We start from the raw sequence: 20,795 nt of genomic DNA, 5'->3' as shown, positions 1-20,795 counted from the left end.
TACAGGGAGTTGGCGAGGATTTTACCAGGATAGCGGAGGAGCTCAATGAAAATGTGTCATTACTTTATGAGTGTTAGACCTGACATTATATCATGCTAAGAAAATATGAGTGTTCAAAAGTGGGATTTAAATCCACAAATTCAAGAGAGACCGGTCGGTCATCCTAACCTACACAAAAGTGCAATTTTTAAAGATTGGATGCCGAAACAGTTATCTGAAGAGTCTAATGTTTTGGGGCGTATACCGACATAGTTTTTTTACTATTATTTCACTAACACTGACGGAATGACTGCGAAGTATGTTTAACCCCTTAAGGACGCAGCCTAGTTTGGGCCTTAAGGCTCAGAGCCCATTTTTCAAATCTGACATATTTCACTTTATGTGGTAATAACGTCGGAATGCTTAAACCTATCCAAGCGATTCTGAGATTGTTTTCTCGTGACACTTTGGGCTTCATGTTCGTGGTAAAATTTGGTCGATATATTCAGTCTTTATTTGTGAAAAATTGCAAAATTTAGAGAAAATTTACAAAAAATAGCATTTTTCAGAATTTAAATGCATCTGCTTGAAAAACAGACGGTTATACCACCCAAAATAGTTACTAGTTCACACTTCCCATATGTCTACTTTAGATTGGCATCGTTTTTTGAACATTATTTTATTTTTCTTGGACGTTACACGGCTTAGAACATAAACAGCAATTTCTCATATTCTTAAGAAAATTTCAAAAGCCTTTTTTTGAAGGTGCCAGTTCAGTTCTGAAGTGGATTTGAGGGGCCTATGTATTAGAAACCCCCATAAAACACCCCATTTTAAAAACTAGACCCCTCAAAGTATTCAAAACAGCATATAGAAAGTTTTTTAACCCTTCAGGCATTTCACAGGAATTAAAGCAAAGTGGAAATGAAATTTGCAAATTTCATTTTTTCTGCTGAATTTCAATTTTATTCAATTTTTTTTTAGTAACAGAGAAGGTTTTACCAGAGAAACACTACTAAATATGTATTGTCCAGATTCTGCAGTTTTTAGAAATGTCCCACATGTGGCCCTACTGCGCTCGTGGACTAAAACACAAGCCCTAGAAGCAAAGAAGCACCTAGTGCATTTTGAGGCCTCTTTTTTATTAGAATATATTTTAGGCAGCATGCCAGGTTTGAAGAGGCGTTGAGGTATCAAAACAATGGAAACCCACCAGAAGTGACCCCATTTTGGAAATTACACCCCTCAAGGAATTCATTTATGGTTTTTGTTATCATTTTGACCGCACAGTTTTTTCACAGCACCTATTTGAATTGGGCTGTGAAATGAAAAAAATGATATTTTTTCCAATAAAATGTCATTTTTGATCAAATTTTCTTATTTTCACAGGGAACAACATACCCCATTTTGTTGCCCAATTTGTCCTTAGTGCGGCAATACCCCATTTGTGGTGATAAACTGCCGTTTGGGCCCATGGGAGGGCTCAGAAGGAAAGGAGCGCTATGTGTTTGTTGGAGTCCAGATTTTGCTGGATTGGTTTTCGGGTGCCATGTCGCATTTGCAGAGCCCCAGAGGTATCAAAGCAATGGAAACCCACCAGAAGTGACCCCATTTTGGAAACTACACCCCTCAAGGAATTCATTTATGGTTTTTGTTATCATTTTGACCGCACAGGTTTTTCACAGCACCTATTTGAATTGGGCTGTGAAATGAAAAAAATTATATTTTTTCCAATAAGATGTCATTTTTGATCAAAATTTCTTATTTTCACAGGGAACAACATACCCCATTTTGTTGCCCAATTTGTCCTTAGTGCGGCAATACCCCATTTGTGGTGATAAACTGCCGTTTGGGCCCATGGGAGGGCTCAGACGGAAAGGAGCGCTATGTGTTTGTTGGAGTCCAGATTTTGCTGGATTGGTTTTCGGGTGCCATGTTGCATTTGCAGAGCCCCAGAGGTATCAAAGCAATGGAAACCCACCAGAAGTGACCCCATTTTGGAAACTACACCCCTCAAGGAATTCATTTATGGTTTTTGTTATCATTTTGACCGCACAGTTTTTTCACAGCACCTATTTGAATTGGGCTGTGAAATGAAAAAAATGATATTTTTTCCAATAAGATGTCATTTTTGATCAAAATTTCTTATTTTCACAAGGAACAACATACCCCATTTTGTTGCCCAATTTGTCCTTAGTGCGGCAATACCCCATTTGTGGTGATAAACTGCCCTTTGGGCCCATGGGAGGGCTCAGAAGGAAAGGACCACCATTTGGCCTACTGGAGCTTTTCTGGTGCTAAGTCATGTGTGCAGAAGCCCCTGAGGTACCAGTACAGTTGAAACCCCCGAGAAGTGACCCCATTTTAAAAACTACACCCCTTAAGACATTTATCTAGAGGTGTCGTGAGAATTTTGACCCCACAGGTACTGTGTAAAAGATAATGCGCAGCAGATGGTGCAGTGTGAGATTTGCAATTTTATATATGTATATGCCATTTCAGTGTCCAATATAGTGTGCCCAGCATGCGCCACCGGAGATATACACCCCTTAAATTGTAATGTGGGTTCTCCTGGGTACGACAATACCCTACATGTGGCTGTTATCAGCTGCCTGGGCATACGGCAGGGCTCAGAAGGGAAAGATGAGGGGGGTAAGCTGTGCGGAGTGCATCAGGGTAAATTAAAAATCAAGGGATGTATGATACATTTTAAAACAATCTTTTATACAGAGCCCTGGTTTTTCGGGACACGTGTCACATTGGTATATTGTGTTCTTCCTTATCCCCCTCTTATAGCAGACTCTGCACCTCTTTTGACTCTTTCCCTTTCCACCGGTTTGGGGACCTTCTCCTGGAAAGTGTTGCCCTGGTACGATGCGTGTGGCCTCGCTTCCAGAAGTACTGGGTGCCCCCCCTTCCTGGTCCCTAAAGATTAGATCTTGAAATTCCAGGAAAGTTCCCCTCTGGCCTGCACATCGACGTAGCACATACGCATTGTACAAAGCCATCTGTATGATGTGCCCGGCCAGCTTCTTATACCACACCGCATGGCGCTGTAGGGCTTCAGGACTTGATTTGACAAGTCCATCCCTCCCATGTACCTATTGTAGTCCAGGATGCAGTCTGGTTTGGGGGTGGCCTTTCCTTCATATATCCTAAACCTGTAGGTATACCCTGATGCACTCTCGCACAGCTTATACATCTTCACGCCATACCTTGCCCTCTTACCTGGCAGGTACTGGCGAAATTGAACCCTCCCTTTAAAATGTACCAGGGACTCATCAATAGAAAAACACTTCTCGGGGGTGTATGCTTGGGAAAACCGGGCACTGGAACGGTCTAATAGGGGTCTCCGTTTATACAAACGGTCAAAACTGGGGTCATCTCGGGGTGGGCACGGCTCATTATCAGTATAATGTAAGAAGCGAAGTATTGCCTCATTTATTTATTTTTTTAGGTTCCAGTTCATTTCTGAAGTTGCTTTGAGGGGCCCATATATTAGAAACCCCTATGAAACACCCCATTTTAGAAACTAGACCCCTCAAAGTATTCACAACAGCATTTAGAAAGTTTATGAACCCTTTAGGTGTTTCACAGAAATTTAGAGCAAAGTAGAGGTGAAATTTACTCTTTTTATACCATTGTTTTTTATAACACAAAAGGATTTATCAGAGAAACGCAACTCAATACTTATTGCCCAGATTCTGCAGTTTTGAGAAATATCCCACATGTTGCCCTCGGGCGGTAATGGACTGAAGCACCGGCCTCCGAAGCAAAGGAGCACCTAGCGGATTTTGAGCCCTCTTTTTTATTAGGCACCATGTCCGGTTTGAAGAGGTCTTGTGGTGCCAAAACATTGGAAACCCCCCAAAAGTGACCCCAATTTGGAAACTAGACCCCTTGAGGAATCCATTGTAGTTTTCATGGGGTGCATGCGGCTTTTTGATCAGTTTTTATTCCATTTTTAGGTGGCGTGGTGACTAATAAACAGCAATTCTACTATTGTTTTTGTATACTTTTTTTTTTACAGCGTTCACCGTGCGCTATAAATGATATATTAACTTTATTCTGCGGGGCGATACGATCACGGCGATACCAGATGTTTATAGTTTTTTTTTATGTCTTATGGCGTTTGCACAATAAAATACGTTTTGTAAACAATCATTTACTTTTTGTGTTGCCTTATTCTAAGAGCCAGAACGTTTTTATTTTTCAATCAATAAAGCCGTGCGAGGACTTATTTTTTGCGTAACGAACTGTATTTTCCATCAGTACCATTTTTAGGTACATGCGACTTTTTGATCTCTTTTTATTCCATTTTTTGGGAGGTGAAGTGACCAAACAATTGTGATTGTGGTACGGTTTATTAATATTTTTTTTTACGGCGTTCACCGTGCGGGATAAATAACAAAATAATTTTGTAGTTCAGGCCGTTACGGACGCGGCAATACCAATTATGTATAGTTTATTTGTTTGTTTATATATTTTTATTAATAATAAAGGACTGATAAGGGAAAAAGTGGGACTTTTACTTTTATTACTTTTAAAACTTTTATTTTCACACATCTTTTTACTTTATTACTTTGTCCCACTATGGGACTTGAGGGCAGGAGGCCCTGATCGCTATTCTAATACACTGCACTACATGCGTAGTGCAGTGTATTAGAACTGTCAGCTACTCACTGACAGCAAGCATAGTGGGTCCTGACGTTGTCAGGACCCACTAGGCTTCCGTCTATGGCATAGCCGGACGCCATAGTCACCATCGCCGGCCGCTATCGCGTAGCAGGCCGGCGATGGCAGCTTAACCCCTAAAAAGCCGCGATCTCTATAGAACGCGGCTTTTAAGGGGTTAATCAGCGGGGACACAGCGATCGGTCCCCGCTGTAGGAGCTGTGACAGCTGCTGAACAAGACAGCAGCGTCACAGCTACTGTATGTGTCGGGAGGACGGCCGAAACGGCCGTTACTCCCGAGACGTACTATTACGGCATGGAGCGCGAACGATACAGCTGCCATGACGTAATAGTACGTCAAGGAGCGGGAAGGGGTTAAGAAAAGATGAGTTGTCAGAAGTGGGATTTGAACCCACGCCTCCAGGGGAGACTGCGACCTAAACGCAGCGCCTTAGACCACTCGGCCATCCTGACTTACAGAAAACCTCTGCCTCTCCAGATTGGTAGGAAAAACAATCATGTTAAGAGTCGATTTTTTGGGGATGTTGAATTGAAAGATTAGAACTGTTTCTTGTCCATTTCCGTCTTGTATTTATTGGTTTATGATTACAGTGTTGCAAAAAGAAGTCCTTGAAGACCCTTTTACTTGCTTGATCTTGAAAATATAGAGAAATCCCCCTGGGAGGTACCCAGGATGAAGGCAGTGGTGTAGGATTCTCTATAACATTCACTCAAGTAAGCAGAGGGATATGAATTGTTTTACATTGTTCACTTATATTTAGGGTCCTGTTAGAGATATGGGGATCATGAGAATTTAGAGTTGGTAGAGAATATGATCAAGGTTAAAAAAGTTGGCAGAAAGGAGTGTTGTGAAAGTCGTGGTACTATAAAAGGTATCTACTGCACCTGACTGTTGGGTGTGGAGCACTTCTCTTTATCAGAATTTAGATTAAGCCGCGTAACTGGTGGGTTCTGCAGGTGTTCGTCAGGGATGGGGTTTCTCTGACAGCTTTACAAGTGCTAGAATTAATTTGGCTCCAAACTCCCACTAATACAAAGCCACATGTATATAAGTGGCTCGGGCTGGTCTCTTGGAGCTATGGAGTGCACAGTAGTGGAGCTAGGCCATGTTCTGTAGCCAGGCCCAGGATGTGGCCCCGTGTCTCGAATATTGCCACAACTTACACGGTTGCAGTGGGTAAATGCTATTAGCAAAAGGACTCCTCTCATCGCCGTACTCAGCTGCATAGAAATTGGGCAACAGAATAGCTGCACTATCACTCAATAGTACTGAATGCAGAATTGTCCGAGGTCTGGTGTTAAGTCTGTAGAAGTCTTTACAGGGAGTTGGCGAGGATTTTACCAGGATAGCGGAGGAGCTCAATGAAAATGTGTCATTACTTTATGAGTGTTAGACCTGACATTATATCATGCTAAGAAAATATGAGTGTTCAAAAGTGGGATTTAAATCCACAAATTCAAGAGAGACCGGTCGGTCATCCTAACCTACACAAAAGTGCAATTTTTAAAGATTGGATGCCGAAACAGTTATCTGAAGAGTCTAATGTTTTGGGGCGTATACCGACATAGTTTTTTTACTATTATTTCACTAACACTGACGGAATGACTGCGAAGTATGTTTAAGAAAAGATGAGTTGTCAGAAGTGGGATTTGAACTCACGCCTCCAGGGGAGACTGCGACCTAAACGCAGCGCCTTAGACCACTCAGCCATCCTGACTTAAAGAAAACCTCTGCCTCTCCAGATTGGTAGGAAAAACAATCATGTTAAGAGTCGATTTTTTGGGGATGTTGAATTGAAAGATTAGAACTGTTTCTTGTCCATTTCCGTCTTGTATTTATTGGTTTATGATTACAGTGTTGCAAAAAGAAGTCCTTGAAGACCCTTTTACTTGCTTGATCTTGAAAATATAGAGAAATCCCCCTGGGAGGTACCCAGGAGTAAGGCAGTGGTGTAGGATTCTCTATAACATTCACTCAAGTAAGCAGAGGGATATGAATTGTTTTACATTGTTCACTTATATTTAGGGTCCTGTTAGAGATATGGGGATCATGAGAATTTACAGTTGGTAGAGAATATGATCAAGGTTAAAAAAGTTGGCAGAAAGGAGTGTTGTGAAAGTCGTGGTACTATAAAAGGTATCTACTGCACCTGACTGTTGGGTGTGGAGCACTTCTCTTTATCAGAATTTAGATTAAGCCGCGTAACTGGTGGGTTCTGCAGGTGTTCGTCAGGGATGGGGTTTCTCTGACAGCTTTACAAGTGCTAGAATTAATTAGGCTCCAAACTCCCACTAATACAAAGCTACATGTATATAAGTGGCTCGGGCTGGTCTCTTGGAGCTATGGAGTGCACAGTAGTGGAGCTAGGCCATGTTCTGTAGCCAGGCCCAGGATGTGGCCCCGTGTCTCGAATATTGCCACAACTTACACGGTTGCAGTGGGTAAATGCTATTAGCAAAAGGACTCCTCTCATCGCCGTACTCAGCTGCATAGAAATTGGGCAACAGAATAGCTGCACTATCACTCAATAGTACTGAATGCAGAATTGTCCCAGGTCTGGTGTTAAGTCTGTAGAAGTCTTTACAGGGAGTTGGCGAGGATTTTACCAGGATAGCGGAGGAGCTCAATGAAAATGTGTCATTACTTTATGAGTGTTAGACCTGACATTATATCATGCTAAGAAAATATGAGTGTTCAAAAGTGGGATTTAAATCCACAAATTCAAGAGAGACCGGTCGGTCATCCTAACCTACACAAAAGTGCAATTTTTAAAGATTGGATGCCGAAACAGTTATCTGAAGAGTCTAATGTTTTGGGGCGTATACCGAAATAGTTTTTTTTACTATTATTTCACTAACACTGACGGAATGACTGCGAAGTATGTTTAAGAAAAGATGAGTTGTCAGAAGTGGGATTTGAACCCACGCCTCCAGGGGAGACTGCGACCTAAACGCAGCGCCTTAGACCACTCGGCCATCCTGACTTACAGAAAACCTCTGACTCTCCAGATTGGTAGGAAAAACAATCATGTTAAGAGTCGATTTTTTGGGGATGTTGAATTGAAAGATTAGAACTGTTTCTTGTCCATTTCCGTCTTGTATTTATTGGTTTATGATTACAGTGTTGCAAAAAGAAGTCCTTGAAGACCCTTTTACTTGCTTGATCTTGAAAATATAGAGAAATCCCCCTGGGAGGTACCCAGGAGTAAGGCAGTGGTGTAGGATTCTCTATAACATTCACTCAAGTAAGCAGAGGGATATGAATTGTTTTACATTGTTCACTTATATTTAGGGTCCTGTTAGAGATATGGGGATCATGAGAATTTAGAGTTGGTAGAGAATATGATCAAGGTTAAAAAAGTTGGCAGAAAGGAGTGTTGTGAAAGTCGTGGTACTAAAAAAAGGTATCTACTGCACCTGACTGTTGGGTGTGGAGCACTTCTCTTTATCAGAATTTAGATTAAGCCGCGTAACTGGTGGGTTCTGCAGGTGTTCGTCAGGGATGGGGTTTCTCTGACAGTTTTACAAGTACTAGAATTAATTTGGCTCCAAACTCCCACTAATTCAAAGCCACATGTATATAAGTGGCTCGGGCTGGTCTCTTGGAGCTATGGAGTGCACAGTAGTGGAGCTAGGCCATGTTCTGAAGCCAGGCCCAAGATGTGGCCCCGTGTCTCGAATATTGCCACAACTTACATGGTTGCAGTGGGTAAATGCTATTAGCAAAAGGACTCCTCTCATCGCCGTACTAAGCTGCATAGAAATTGGGCAACAGAATAGCTGCAATATCACTCAATAGTACTGAATGCAGAATTGTCCCAGGTCTGGTGTTGAGTTTGTAGAAGTCTTTACAGGGAGTTGGCAAGGATTTTACCAGGATAGCGGAGGAGCTCAAGGAAAATGTGTTATTACTTTATGAGTGTTAGACCTGACATTATATCATGCTAAGAAAATATAAGTGTTCAAAAGTGGGATTTAAATCCACAAATTCAAGAGAGACCGGTCGGTCATCCTAACCTAAACAAAAGTGCAATTTTTAAAGATTGGATGCCGAAACAGTTATCTGAAGAGTCTAATGTTTTGGGGCGTATACCGACATAGTTTTTTTACTATTATTTCACTAACACTGACGGAATGACTGCGAAGTATGTTTAAGAAAAGATGAGTTGTCAGAAGTGGGATTTGAACCCACGCCTCCAGGGGAGACTGCGACCTAAACGCAGCGCCTTAGACCACTCGGCCATCCTGACTTACAGAAAACCTCTGCTTCTCCAGATTGGTAGGAAAAACAATCATGTTAAGAGTCGATTTTTTGGGGATGTTGAATTGAAAGATTAGAACTGTTTCTTGTCCATTTCCGTCTTGTATTTATTGGTTTATGATTACAGTGTTGCAAAAAGAAGTCCTTGAAGACCCTTTTACTTGCTTGATCTTGAAAATATAGAGAAATCCCCCTGGGAGGTACCCAGGAGTAAGGCAGTGGTGTAGGATTCTCTATAACATTCACTCAAGTAAGCAGAGGGATATGAATTGTTTTACATTGTTCACTTATATTTAGGGTCCTGTTAGAGATATGGGGATCATGAGAATTTAGAGTTGGTAGAGAATATGATCAAGGTTAAAAAAGTTGGCAGAAAGGAGTGTTGTGAAAGTCGTGGTACTAAAAAAAGGTATCTACTGCACCTGACTGTTGGGTGTGGAGCACTTCTCTTTATCAGAATTTAGATTAAGCCGCGTAACTGGTGGGTTCTGCAGGTGTTCGTCAGGGATGGGGTTTCTCTGACAGCTTTACAAGTGCTAGAATTAATTTGGCTCCAAACTCCCACTAATACAAAGCCACATGTATATAAGTGGCTCGGGCTGGTCTCTTGGAGCTATGGAGTGCACAGTAGTGGAGCTAGGCCATGTTCTGTATCCAGGCCCAGGATTTGGCCCCGTGTCTCGAATATTGCCACAACTTACACGGTTGCAGTGGGTAAATGCTATTAGCAAAAGGACTCCTCTCATCGCCGTACTCAGCTGCATAGAAATTGGGCAACAGAATAGCTGCACTATCACTCAATAGTACTGAATGCAGAATTGTCCCAGGTCTGGTGTTGAGTTTGTAGAAGTCTTTACAGGGAGTTGGCGAGGATTTTACCAGGATAGCGGAGGAGCTCAAGGAAAATGTGTTATTACTTTATGAGTGTTAGACCTGACATTATATCATGCTAAGAAAATATAAGTGTTCAAAAGTGGGATTTAAATCCGCAAATTCAAGAGAGACCGGTCGGTCATCCTAACCTAAACAAAAGTGCAATTTTTAAAGATTGGATGCCAAAACAGTTATCTGAAGAGTCTAATGTATGTTTTGGGGCGTATACCGACATAGTTTTTTACTATTATTTCACTAACACTGACAGAATGACTGCGAAGAATGTTTAAGAAAAGATGAGTTGTCAGAAGTGGGATTTGAACCCACGCCTCCAGGGGAGACTGCGACCTAAACGCAGCGCCTTAGACCACTCGGCCATCCTGACTTACAGAAAACCTCTACCTCTCCAGATTGGTAGGAAAAACAATCATGTTAAGAGTCGATTTTTTGGGGATGTTGAATTGAAAGATTAGAACTGTTTCTTGTCCATTTCCGTCTTGTATTTATTGGTTTATGATTACAGTGTTGCAAAAAGAAGTCCTTGAAGACCCTTTTACTTGCTTGATCTTGAAAATATAGAGAAATCCCCCTGGGAGGTACCCAGGAGTAAGGCAGTGGTGTAGGATTCTCTATAACATTCACTCAAGTAAGCAGAGGGATATGAATTGTTTTACATTGTTCACTTATATTTAGGGTCCTGTTAGAGATATGGGGATCATGAGAATTTAGAGTTGGTAGAGAATATGATCAAGGTTAAAAAAGTTGGCAGAAAGGAGTGTTGTGAAAGTCGTGGTACTAAAAAAAGGTATCTACTGCACCTGACTGTTGGGTGTGGAGCACTTCTCTTTATCAGAATTTAGATTAAGCCGCGTAACTGGTGGGTTCTGCAGGTGTTCGTCAGGGATGGGGTTTCTCTGACAGCTTTACAAGTGCTAGAATTAATTTGGCTCCAAACTCCCACTAATACAAAGCCACATGTATATAAGTGGCTCGGGCTGGTCTCTTGGAGCTATGGAGTGCACAGTAGTGGAGCTAGGCCATGTTCTGTAGCCAGGCCCAGGATGTGGCCCCGTGTCTCGAATATTGCCACAACTTACACGGTTGCAGTGGGTAAATGCTATTAGCAAAAGGACTCCTCTCATCGCCGTACTCAGCTGCATAGAAATTGGGCAACAGAATAGCTGCACTATCACTCAATAGTACTGAATGCAGAATTGTCCCAGGTCTGGTGTTGAGTTTGTAGAAGTCTTTACAGGGAGTTGGCGAGGATTTTACCAGGATAGCGGAGGAGCTCAAGGAAAATGTGTTATTACTTTATGAGTGTTAGACCTGACATTATATCATGCTAAGAAAATATAAGTGTTCAAAAGTGGGATTTAAATCCACAAATTCAAGAGAGACAGGTCGGTCATCCTAACCTAAACAAAAGTGCAATTTTTAAAGATTGGATGCCAAAACAGTTATCTGAAGAGTCTAATGTATGTTTTGGGGCGTATACCGACATAGTTTTTTACTATTATTTCACTAACACTGACAGAATGACTGCGAAGTATGTTTAAGAAAAGATGAGTTGTCAGAAGTGGGATTTGAACCCACGCCTCCAGGGGAGACTGCGACCTAAACGCAGCGCCTTAGACCACTCGGCCATCCTGACTTACAGAAAACCTCTGCCTCTCCAAATTGGTAGGAAAAACAATCATGTTAAGAGTCGATTTTTTGGGGATGTTGAATTGAAAGATTAGAACTGTTTCTTGTCCATTTCCGTCTTGTATTTATTGGTTTATGATTACAGTGTTGCAAAAAGAAGTCCTTGAAGACCCTTTTACTTGCTTGATCTTGAAAATATAGAGAAATCCCCCTGGGAGGTACCCAGGAGTAAGGCAGTGGTGTAGGATTCTCTATAACATTCACTCAAGTAAGCAGAGGGATATGAATTGTTTTACATTGTTCACTTATATTTAGGGTCCTGTTAGAGATATGGGGATCATGAGAATTTAGAGTTGGTAGAGAATATGATCAAGGTTAAAAAAGTTGTCAGAAAGGAGTGTTGTTAAAGTCGTGGTACTATAAAAGGTATCTACTGCACCTGACTGTTGGGTGTGGAGCACTTCTCTTTATCAGAATTTAGATTAAGCCGCGTAACTGGTGGGTTCTGCAGGTGTTCGTCAGGGATGGGGTTTCTCTGACAGCTTTACAAGTGCTAGAATTAATTTGGCTCCAAACTCCCACTAATACAAAGCCACATGTATATAAGTGGCTCGGGCTGGTCTCTTGGAGCTATGGAGTGCACAGTAGTGGAGCTAGGCCATGTTCTGTATCCAGGCCCAGGATTTGGCCCCGTGTCTCGAATATTGCCACAACTTACACGGTTGCAGTGGGTAAATGCTATTAGCAAAAGGACTCCTCTCATCGCCGTACTCAGCTGCATAGAAATTGGGCAACAGAATAGCTGCACTATCACTCAATAGTACTGAATGCAGAATTGTCCCAGGTCTGGTGTTGAGTTTGTAGAAGTCTTTACAGGGAGTTGGCGAGGATTTTACCAGGATAGCGGAGGAGCTCAAGGAAAATGTGTTATTACTTTATGAGTGTTAGACCTGACATTATATCATGCTAAGAAAATATAAGTGTTCAAAAGTGGGATTTAAATCCGCAAATTCAAGAGAGACCGGTCGGTCATCCTAACCTAAACAAAAGTGCAATTTTTAAAGATTGGATGCCAAAACAGTTATCTGAAGAGTCTAATGTATGTTTTGGGGCGTATACCGACATAGTTTTTTACTATTATTTCACTAACACTGACAGAATGACTGCGAAGAATGTTTAAGAAAAGATGAGTTGTCAGAAGTGGGATTTGAACCCACGCCTCCAGGGGAGACTGCGACCTAAACGCAGCGCCTTAGACCACTCGGCCATCCTGACTTACAGAAAACCTCTACCTCTCCAGATTGGTAGGAAAAACAATCATGTTAAGAGTCGATTTTTTGGGGATGTTGAATTGAAAGATTAGAACTGTTTCTTGTCCATTTCCGTCTTGTATTTATTGGTTTATGATTACAGTGTTGCAAAAAGAAGTCCTTGAAGACCCTTTTACTTGCTTGATCTTGAAAATATAGAGAAATCCCCCTGGGAGGTACCCAGGAGTAAGGCAGTGGTGTAGGATTCTCTATAACATTCACTCAAGTAAGCAGAGGGATATGAATTGTTTTACATTGTTCACTTATATTTAGGGTCCTGTTAGAGATATGGGGATCATGAGAATTTAGAGTTGGTAGAGAATATGATCAAGGTTAAAAAAGTTGGCAGAAAGGAGTGTTGTGAAAGTCGTGGTACTAAAAAAAGGTATCTACTGCACCTGACTGTTGGGTGTGGAGCACTTCTCTTTATCAGAATTTAGATTAAGCCGCGTAACTGGTGGGTTCTGCAGGTGTTCGTCAGGGATGGGGTTTCTCTGACAGCTTTACAAGTGCTAGAATTAATTTGGCTCCAAACTCCCACTAATACAAAGCCACATGTATATAAGTGGCTCGGGCTGGTCTCTTGGAGCTATGGAGTGCACAGTAGTGGAGCTAGGCCATGTTCTGTAGCCAGGCCCAGGATGTGGCCCCGTGTCTCGAATATTGCCACAACTTACACGGTTGCAGTGGGTAAATGCTATTAGCAAAAGGACTCCTCTCATCGCCGTACTCAGCTGCATAGAAATTGGGCAACAGAATAGCTGCACTATCACTCAATAGTACTGAATGCAGAATTGTCCCAGGTCTGGTGTTGAGTTTGTAGAAGTCTTTACAGGGAGTTGGCGAGGATTTTACCAGGATAGCGGAGGAGCTCAAGGAAAATGTGTTATTACTTTATGAGTGTTAGACCTGACATTATATCATGCTAAGAAAATATAAGTGTTCAAAAGTGGGATTTAAATCCACAAATTCAAGAGAGACAGGTCGGTCATCCTAACCTAAACAAAAGTGCAATTTTTAAAGATTGGATGCCAAAACAGTTATCTGAAGAGTCTAATGTATGTTTTGGGGCGTATACCGACATAGTTTTTTACTATTATTTCACTAACACTGACAGAATGACTGCGAAGTATGTTTAAGAAAAGATGAGTTGTCAGAAGTGGGATTTGAACCCACGCCTCCAGGGGAGACTGCGACCTAAACGCAGCGCCTTAGACCACTCGGCCATCCTGACTTACAGAAAACCTCTGCCTCTCCAAATTGGTAGGAAAAACAATCATGTTAAGAGTCGATTTTTTGGGGATGTTGAATTGAAAGATTAGAACTGTTTCTTGTCCATTTCCGTCTTGTATTTATTGGTTTATGATTACAGTGTTGCAAAAAGAAGTCCTTGAAGACCCTTTTACTTGCTTGATCTTGAAAATATAGAGAAATCCCCCTGGGAGGTACCCAGGAGTAAGGCAGTGGTGTAGGATTCTCTATAACATTCACTCAAGTAAGCAGAGGGATATGAATTGTTTTACATTGTTCACTTATATTTAGGGTCCTGTTAGAGATATGGGGATCATGAGAATTTAGAGTTGGTAGAGAATATGATCAAGGTTAAAAAAGTTGTCAGAAAGGAGTGTTGTTAAAGTCGTGGTACTATAAAAGGTATCTACTGCACCTGACTGTTGGGTGTGGAGCACTTCTCTTTATCAGAATTTAGATTAAGCCGCGTAACTGGTGGGTTCTGCAGGTGTTCGTCAGGGATGGGGTTTCTCTGACAGCTTTACAAGTGCTAGAATTAATTTGGCTCCAAACTCCCACTAATACAAAGCCACATGTATATAAGTGGCTCGGGCTGGTCTCTTGGAGCTATGGAGTGCACAGTAGTGGAGCTAGGCCATGTTCTGTATCCAGGCCCAGGATTTGGCCCCGTGTCTCGAATATTGCCACAACTTACACGGTTGCAGTGGGTAAATGCTATTAGCAAAAGGACTCCTCTCATCGCCGTACTCAGCTGCATAGAAATTGGGCAACAGAATAGCTGCACTATCACTCAATAGTACTGAATGCAGAATTGTCCCAGGTCTGGTGTTGAGTTTGTAGAAGTCTTTACAGGGAGTTGGCGAGGATTTTACCAGGATAGCGGAGGAGCTCAAGGAAAATGTGTTATTACTTTATGAGTGTTAGACCTGACATTATATCATGCTAAGAAAATATAAGTGTTCAAAAGTGGGATTTAAATCCGCAAATTCAAGAGAGACCGGTCGGTCATCCTAACCTAAACAAAAGTGCAATTTTTAAAGATTGGATGCCAAAACAGTTATCTGAAGAGTCTAATGTATGTTTTGGGGCGTATACCGACATAGTTTTTTACTATTATTTCACTAACACTGACAGAATGACTGCGAAGAATGTTTAAGAAAAGATGAGTTGTCAGAAGTGGGATTTGAACCCACGCCTCCAGGGGAGACTGCGACCTAAACGCAGCGCCTTAGACCACTCGGCCATCCTGACTTACAGAAAACCTCTACCTCTCCAGATTGGTAGGAAAAACAATCATGTTAAGAGTCGATTTTTTGGGGATGTTGAATTGAAAGATTAGAACTGTTTCTTGTCCATTTCCGTCTTGTATTTATTGGTTTATGATTACAGTGTTGCAAAAAGAAGTCCTTGAAGACCCTTTTACTTGCTTGATCTTGAAAATATAGAGAAATCCCGCTGGGAGGTACCCAGGAGTAAGGCAGTGGTGTAGGATTCTCTATAACATTCACTCAAGTAAGCAGAGGGATATGAATTGTTTTACATTGTTCACTTATATTTAGGGTCCTGTTAGAGATATGGGGATCATGAGAATTTAGAGTTGGTAGAGAATATGATCAAGGTTAAAAAAGTTGGCAGAAAGGAGTGTTGTGAAAGTCGTGGTACTATAAAAGGTATCTACTGCACCTGACTGTTGGGTGTGGAGCACTTCTCTTTATCAGAATTTAGATTAAGCCGCGTAACTGGTGGGTTCTGCAGGTGTTCGTCAGGGATGGGGTTTCTCTGACAGCTTTACAAGTGCTAGAATTAATTTGGCTCCAAACTCCCACTAATACAAAGCCACATGTATATAAGTGGCTCGGGCTGGTCTCTTGGAGCTATGGAGTGCACAGTAGTGGAGCTAGGCCATGTTCTGTAGCCAGGCCCAGGATGTGGCCCCGTGTCTCGAATATTGCCACAACTTACACGGTTGCAGTGGGTAAATGCTATTAGCAAAAGGACTCCTCTCATCGCCGTACTCAGCTGCATAGAAATTGGGCAACAGAATAGCTGCACTATCACTCAATAGTACTGAATGCAGAATTGTCCCAGGTCTGGTGTTAAGTCTGTAGAAGTCTTTACAGGGAGTTGGCGAGGATTTTACCAGGATAGCGGAGGAGCTCAATGAAAATGTGTCATTACTTTATGAGTGTTAGACCTGACATTATATCATGCTAAGAAAATATGAGTGTTCAAAAGTGGGATTTAAATCCACAAATTCAAGAGAGACCGGTCGGTCATCCTAACCTACACAAAAGTGCAATTTTTAAAGATTGGATGCCGAAACAGTTATCTGAAGAGTCTAATGTTTTGGGGCGTATACCGACATAGTTTTTTTACTATTATTTCACTAACACTGACGGAATGACTGCAAAGTATGTTTAAGAAAAGTTGAGTTGTCAGAAGTGGGATTTGAACCCACACCTCCAGGGGAGACTGCGACCTAAACGCAGCGCCTTAGACCACTCGGCCATCCTGACTTACAGAAAACCTCTGCCTCTCCAGATTGGTAGGAAAAACAATCATGTTAAGAGTCGATTTTTTGGGGATGTTGAATTGAAAGATTAGAACTGTTTCTTGTCCATTTCCGTCTTGTATTTATTGGTTTATGATTACAGTGTTGCAAAAAGAAGTCCTTGAAGACCCTTTTACTTGCTTGATCTTGAAAATATAGAGAAATCCCCCTGGGAGGTACCCAGGAGTAAGGCAGTGGTGTAGGATTCTCTATAACATTCACTCAAGTAAGCAGAGGGATATGAATTGTTTTACATTGTTCACTTATATTTAGGGTCCTGTTAGAGATATGGGGATCATGAGAATTTACAGTTGGTAGAGAATATGATCAAGGTTAAAAAAGTTGGCAGAAAGGAGTGTTGTGAAAGTCGTGGTACTATAAAAGGTATCTACTGCACCTGACTGTTGGGTGTGGAGCACTTCTCTTTATCAGAATTTAGATTAAGCCGCGTAACTGGTGGGTTCTGCAGGTGTTCGTCAGGGATGGGGTTTCTCTGACAGCTTTACAAGTGCTAGAATTAATTAGGCTCCAAACTCCCACTAATACAAAGCTACATGTATATAAGTGGCTCGGGCTGGTCTCTTGGAGCTATGGAGTGCACAGTAGTGGAGCTAGGCCATGTTCTGTAGCCAGGCCCAGGATGTGGCCCCGTGTCTCGAATATTGCCACAACTTACACGGTTGCAGTGGGTAAATGCTATTAGCAAAAGGACTCCTCTCATCGCCGTACTCAGCTGCATAGAAATTGGGCAACAGAATAGCTGCACTATCACTCAATAGTACTGAATGCAGAATTGTCCCAGGTCTGGTGTTAAGTCTGTAGAAGTCTTTACAGGGAGTTGGCGAGGATTTTACCAGGATAGCGGAGGAGCTCAATGAAAATGTGTCATTACTTTATGAGTGTTAGACCTGACATTATATCATGCTAAGAAAATATGAGTGTTCAAAAGTGGGATTTAAATCCACAAATTCAAGAGAGACCGGTCGGTCATCCTAACCTACACAAAAGTGCAATTTTTAAAGATTGGATGCCGAAACAGTTATCTGAAGAGTCTAATGTTTTGGGGCGTATACCGACATAGTTTTTTTTACTATTATTTCACTAACACTGACGGAATGACTGCGAAGTATGTTTAAGAAAAGATGAGTTGTCAGAAGTGGGATTTGAACCCACGCCTCCAGGGGAGACTGCGACCTAAACGCAGCGCCTTAGACCACTCGGCCATCCTGACTTACAGAAAACCTCTGACTCTCCAGATTGGTAGGAAAAACAATCATGTTAAGAGTCGATTTTTTGGGGATGTTGAATTGAAAGATTAGAACTGTTTCTTGTCCATTTCCGTCTTGTATTTATTGGTTTATGATTACAGTGTTGCAAAAAGAAGTCCTTGAAGACCCTTTTACTTGCTTGATCTTGAAAATATAGAGAAATCCCCCTGGGAGGTACCCAGGAGTAAGGCAGTGGTGTAGGATTCTCTATAACATTCACTCAAGTAAGCAGAGGGATATGAATTGTTTTACATTGTTCACTTATATTTAGGGTCCTGTTAGAGATATGGGGATCATGAGAATTTAGAGTTGGTAGAGAATATGATCAAGGTTAAAAAAGTTGGCAGAAAGGAGTGTTGTGAAAGTCGTGGTACTAAAAAAAGGTATCTACTGCACCTGACTGTTGGGTGTGGAGCACTTCTCTTTATCAGAATTTAGATTAAGCCGCGTAACTGGTGGGTTCTGCAGGTGTTCGTCAGGGATGGGGTTTCTCTGACAGTTTTACAAGTACTAGAATTAATTTGGCTCCAAACTCCCACTAATTCAAAGCCACATGTATATAAGTGGCTCGGGCTGGTCTCTTGGAGCTATGGAGTGCACAGTAGTGGAGCTAGGCCATGTTCTGAAGCCAGGCCCAAGATGTGGCCCCGTGTCTCGAATATTGCCACAACTTACATGGTTGCAGTGAGGTAAATGCTATTAGCAAAAGGACTCCTCTCATCGCCGTACTAAGCTGCATAGAAATTGGGCAACAGAATAGCTGCAATATCACTCAATAGTACTGAATGCAGAATTGTCCCAGGTCTGGTGTTGAGTTTGTAGAAGTCTTTACAGGGAGTTGGCAAGGATTTTACCAGGATAGCGGAGGAGCTCAAGGAAAATGTGTTATTACTTTATGAGTGTTAGACCTGACATTATATCATGCTAAGAAAATATAAGTGTTCAAAAGTGGGATTTAAATCCACAAATTCAAGAGAGACCGGTCGGTCATCCTAACCTAAACAAAAGTGCAATTTTTAAAGATTGGATGCCGAAACAGTTATCTGAAGAGTCTAATGTTTTGGGGCGTATACCGACATAGTTTTTTTACTATTATTTCACTAACACTGACGGAATGACTGCGAAGTATGTTTAAGAAAAGATGAGTTGTCAGAAGTGGGATTTGAACCCACGCCTCCAGGGGAGACTGCGACCTAAACGCAGCGCCTTAGACCACTCGGCCATCCTGACTTACAGAAAACCTCTGCTTCTCCAGATTGGTAGGAAAAACAATCATGTTAAGAGTCGATTTTTTGGGGATGTTGAATTGAAAGATTAGAACTGTTTCTTGTCCATTTCCGTCTTGTATTTATTGGTTTATGATTACAGTGTTGCAAAAAGAAGTCCTTGAAGACCCTTTTACTTGCTTGATCTTGAAAATATAGAGAAATCCCCCTGGGAGGTACCCAGGAGTAAGGCAGTGGTGTAGGATTCTCTATAACATTCACTCAAGTAAGCAGAGGGATATGAATTGTTTTACATTGTTCACTTATATTTAGGGTCCTGTTAGAGATATGGGGATCATGAGAATTTAGAGTTGGTAGAGAATATGATCAAGGTTAAAAAAGTTGGCAGAAAGGAGTGTTGTGAAAGTCGTGGTACTAAAAAAAGGTATCTACTGCACCTGACTGTTGGGTGTGGAGCACTTCTCTTTATCAGAATTTAGATTAAGCCGCGTAACTGGTGGGTTCTGCAGGTGTTCGTCAGGGATGGGGTTTCTCTGACAGCTTTACAAGTGCTAGAATTAATTTGGCTCCAAACTCCCACTAATACAAAGCCACATGTATATAAGTGGCTCGGGCTGGTCTCTTGGAGCTATGGAGTGCACAGTAGTGGAGCTAGGCCATGTTCTGTATCCAGGCCCAGGATTTGGCCCCGTGTCTCGAATATTGCCACAACTTACACGGTTGCAGTGGGTAAATGCTATTAGCAAAAGGACTCCTCTCATCGCCGTACTCAGCTGCATAGAAATTGGGCAACAGAATAGCTGCACTATCACTCAATAGTACTGAATGCAGAATTGTCCCAGGTCTGGTGTTGAGTTTGTAGAAGTCTTTACAGGGAGTTGGCGAGGATTTTACCAGGATAGCGGAGGAGCTCAAGGAAAATGTGTTATTACTTTATGAGTGTTAGACCTGACATTATATCATGCTAAGAAAATATAAGTGTTCAAAAGTGGGATTTAAATCCGCAAATTCAAGAGAGACCGGTCGGTCATCCTAACCTAAACAAAAGTGCAATTTTTAAAGATTGGATGCCAAAACAGTTATCTGAAGAGTCTAATGTATGTTTTGGGGCGTATACCGACATAGTTTTTTACTATTATTTCACTAACACTGACAGAATGACTGCGAAGAATGTTTAAGAAAAGATGAGTTGTCAGAAGTGGGATTTGAACCCACGCCTCCAGGGGAGACTGCGACCTAAACGCAGCGCCTTAGACCACTCGGCCATCCTGACTTACAGAAAACCTCTACCTCTCCAGATTGGTAGGAAAAACAATCATGTTAAGAGTCGATTTTTTGGGGATGTTGAATTGAAAGATTAGAACTGTTTCTTGTCCATTTCCGTCTTGTATTTATTGGTTTATGATTACAGTGTTGCAAAAAGAAGTCCTTGAAGACCCTTTTACTTGCTTGATCTTGAAAATATAGAGAAATCCCCCTGGGAGGTACCCAGGAGTAAGGCAGTGGTGTAGGATTCTCTATAACATTCACTCAAGTAAGCAGAGGGATATGAATTGTTTTACATTGTTCACTTATATTTAGGGTCCTGTTAGAGATATGGGGATCATGAGAATTTAGAGTTGGTAGAGAATATGATCAAGGTTAAAAAAGTTGGCAGAAAGGAGTGTTGTGAAAGTCGTGGTACTAAAAAAAGGTATCTACTGCACCTGACTGTTGGGTGTGGAGCACTTCTC

At 41.7% G+C, this 20,795-nt stretch overlaps 13 non-coding genes across 13 annotated transcripts; all 13 read right to left on the bottom strand.

Annotated features, from left to right (window-relative positions):
* Positions 1 to 5,045: 5,045 nt before the first annotated feature.
* On the bottom strand, positions 5,046 to 5,128 carry TRNAL-UAG (transfer RNA leucine (anticodon UAG)). The gene has a single exon. It is a non-coding gene; the product is annotated as a tRNA-Leu (tRNA).
* Positions 5,129 to 6,310: 1,182 nt separating this feature from the next.
* Positions 6,311 to 6,393, bottom strand: TRNAL-UAG (transfer RNA leucine (anticodon UAG)). Its single transcript has one exon. It is a non-coding gene; the product is annotated as a tRNA-Leu (tRNA).
* Positions 6,394 to 7,576: 1,183 nt separating this feature from the next.
* TRNAL-UAG (transfer RNA leucine (anticodon UAG)) lies at positions 7,577 to 7,659 on the bottom strand. The gene has a single exon. It is a non-coding gene; the product is annotated as a tRNA-Leu (tRNA).
* Positions 7,660 to 8,842: 1,183 nt separating this feature from the next.
* On the bottom strand, positions 8,843 to 8,925 carry TRNAL-UAG (transfer RNA leucine (anticodon UAG)). The gene has a single exon. It is a non-coding gene; the product is annotated as a tRNA-Leu (tRNA).
* A 1,186-nt stretch (positions 8,926 to 10,111) lies between these two features.
* Positions 10,112 to 10,194, bottom strand: TRNAL-UAG (transfer RNA leucine (anticodon UAG)). The gene has a single exon. It is a non-coding gene; the product is annotated as a tRNA-Leu (tRNA).
* A 1,186-nt stretch (positions 10,195 to 11,380) lies between these two features.
* Positions 11,381 to 11,463, bottom strand: TRNAL-UAG (transfer RNA leucine (anticodon UAG)). Its single transcript has one exon. It is a non-coding gene; the product is annotated as a tRNA-Leu (tRNA).
* Positions 11,464 to 12,648: 1,185 nt separating this feature from the next.
* On the bottom strand, positions 12,649 to 12,731 carry TRNAL-UAG (transfer RNA leucine (anticodon UAG)). Its single transcript has one exon. It is a non-coding gene; the product is annotated as a tRNA-Leu (tRNA).
* A 1,186-nt stretch (positions 12,732 to 13,917) lies between these two features.
* Positions 13,918 to 14,000, bottom strand: TRNAL-UAG (transfer RNA leucine (anticodon UAG)). Its single transcript has one exon. It is a non-coding gene; the product is annotated as a tRNA-Leu (tRNA).
* Positions 14,001 to 15,185: 1,185 nt separating this feature from the next.
* Positions 15,186 to 15,268, bottom strand: TRNAL-UAG (transfer RNA leucine (anticodon UAG)). The gene has a single exon. It is a non-coding gene; the product is annotated as a tRNA-Leu (tRNA).
* A 1,182-nt stretch (positions 15,269 to 16,450) lies between these two features.
* On the bottom strand, positions 16,451 to 16,533 carry TRNAL-UAG (transfer RNA leucine (anticodon UAG)). The gene has a single exon. It is a non-coding gene; the product is annotated as a tRNA-Leu (tRNA).
* Positions 16,534 to 17,716: 1,183 nt separating this feature from the next.
* Positions 17,717 to 17,799, bottom strand: TRNAL-UAG (transfer RNA leucine (anticodon UAG)). Its single transcript has one exon. It is a non-coding gene; the product is annotated as a tRNA-Leu (tRNA).
* Positions 17,800 to 18,983: 1,184 nt separating this feature from the next.
* TRNAL-UAG (transfer RNA leucine (anticodon UAG)) lies at positions 18,984 to 19,066 on the bottom strand. Its single transcript has one exon. It is a non-coding gene; the product is annotated as a tRNA-Leu (tRNA).
* Positions 19,067 to 20,252: 1,186 nt separating this feature from the next.
* TRNAL-UAG (transfer RNA leucine (anticodon UAG)) lies at positions 20,253 to 20,335 on the bottom strand. The gene has a single exon. It is a non-coding gene; the product is annotated as a tRNA-Leu (tRNA).
* Positions 20,336 to 20,795: the final 460 nt, after the last annotated feature.

The sequence above is a fragment of the Rhinoderma darwinii genome, chromosome 1 (assembly GCF_050947455.1).
Source record: "Rhinoderma darwinii isolate aRhiDar2 chromosome 1, aRhiDar2.hap1, whole genome shotgun sequence".
NCBI classification, from domain to species: Eukaryota; Metazoa; Chordata; class Amphibia; order Anura; family Rhinodermatidae; genus Rhinoderma; species Rhinoderma darwinii.
Note: the sequence above shows the minus strand (reverse complement) of the source record. Positions and strands in the feature narration are given on the sequence as shown.